Here is a 1803-nt window from a genome sequence, read left to right as displayed (position 1 = left end):
CTTCTGTCCTTGGACCGTGGAGACCTCGTGCTTCGATCCAGTGGGAGGAGAAGGGGAGCCAAGTGCCAGCCAGGGCGGATCAGCAGTTCCCACACGGTGCTCCGGACAGGGTGGGATCTCCTTTCTGTGCCCCACGTCCTCACCACAACAGGCAGCGACCAGAGCACCCAGACACGAGTTTGGAATAGGCAGGATAAGGGGTGCAACCAAAGACTGACAGATGGAAGCCCTGCAAGAGGGAGGAAATCTGGTCCTTCTGACCCCAATTTCAAATTGTCCTTGTTTTTGGTAGCTCAGGTTGCAGTAAATAGGACCACACCACCAGGCTGGGTGGAGAGGACACACAATGAGCTGCTGGAAGGCAAGTCATGGTCAGCTCCCTGCATTTCATCTTACTGAGGGATTTATGTCACCCCATGCCCAGATTCACTGGGTTTGTACAGCAGGATGTTTTTATCCTTGGTCTGCAGGTGGGAAAGGAAGGCAGTGTCCTCAGGAAGGGCTGCAGCAGGGCTCAGGCAGAGCAGGTAACTGAACACACAGACCCCGGTCCATCCCAACCAGGGGCAGCTCTCTCATGTATATGAAATTTATGTTTTACTCTCTCCCCAGGGATTCATCTCCCATCTTTCCCCTTTAATTATAAAAATTAGTAGGTTTGAGGTACTTTTTGAGGGTTTTTCTTTTCCTGTGTTGACAAAGTGCAATACTTGATGACTCTAACCCCAAATTCTCTGTGACACAGATACCCTACCAATTATAAAATACTTCCAAGCTCGCTCCATAAACCCCTTTGCTGTTGCTATTAGTATGCATTAACATTTTATTGGTGTTACAGGATGAAACATCCAGTCTTGCAGCTCCAGTGGGCTTGGGGATTTCCAGCATCCTGCAATATGTATCCGTGCAGAGGAAATTAAAATGTGGATGGATCAGCAAGATACAGTCAAATCCTCTACAGTAATTTAGAGAAGACTAAACTCTGGTGCTAGTGGAGCATATTCCAAGCTATCTAATAGAGAGTTGATGATCTCTGTAACAGCCTTTTTGTAAGTTTTATTCTTGCCTACAAGGGAATTTTTTCTAAGGGGGTATGTAATACCTAAACTAATATTTTTAAAGGTATATGCTCTAAACATGGAAAAGTAAGACCCTTTGCAGAGCAGCCACTTCCAGTGATCAGCAAGTACTTGATAAAAGAATTTACTCTCATATCTTACAATCTAGCTGGAATTTCTAACCACACCAGTCATTTTTCTATAGTTTGTATCATCCTAGGACACATAAACTCTTAGGAATATTGTCATGTTTTGCTCTTTTAGCCATAGGACAATACAGAGATCCTTTAACAGCATCAGCACTTGAAGCCTGAAGTGCTGTGTCTACCCAAGAGCTGTTGGAGCATGGTGCTGGTGTCCAGCACCACATACTTCACCATCCCAAAGAAAACCCAAATTTTCACACATAAAACTGGGAGGAATTCACGTCCAAATGGAAAATCTGGGTAGTTGACTTGTGCAGTGCAGTCTGCTTGGGTTTATCTCTCCCAGGTGCCTTAAAACACAGGAGAAGCAATAAAGAACTGATCCTCTGCCTTCTCTCCTTCCTCCATTTATAGGGTCAGGAAAACCTTAATCTACTTTATAAAAGGAAGGAAAATGTGCTCAGGAGGACTCAACCCCACATCTTGGTGCCCGTTGGGTCAGGGCCCCGCAGCACCACTCCTACAGGACCCTTCTCCTGAGGATTTTTTGTTTCCATGGGTGTGACTGTACCCAGCATTAAGAAGCCCAAATTCTAATG

The sequence above is a fragment of the Taeniopygia guttata genome, chromosome 17 (assembly GCF_048771995.1).
Source record: "Taeniopygia guttata chromosome 17, bTaeGut7.mat, whole genome shotgun sequence".
NCBI classification, from domain to species: domain Eukaryota; kingdom Metazoa; phylum Chordata; class Aves; order Passeriformes; family Estrildidae; genus Taeniopygia; species Taeniopygia guttata.
The sequence above is the reverse complement of the archived record's forward strand: the minus strand, read 5'-3'. Positions refer to the sequence as shown.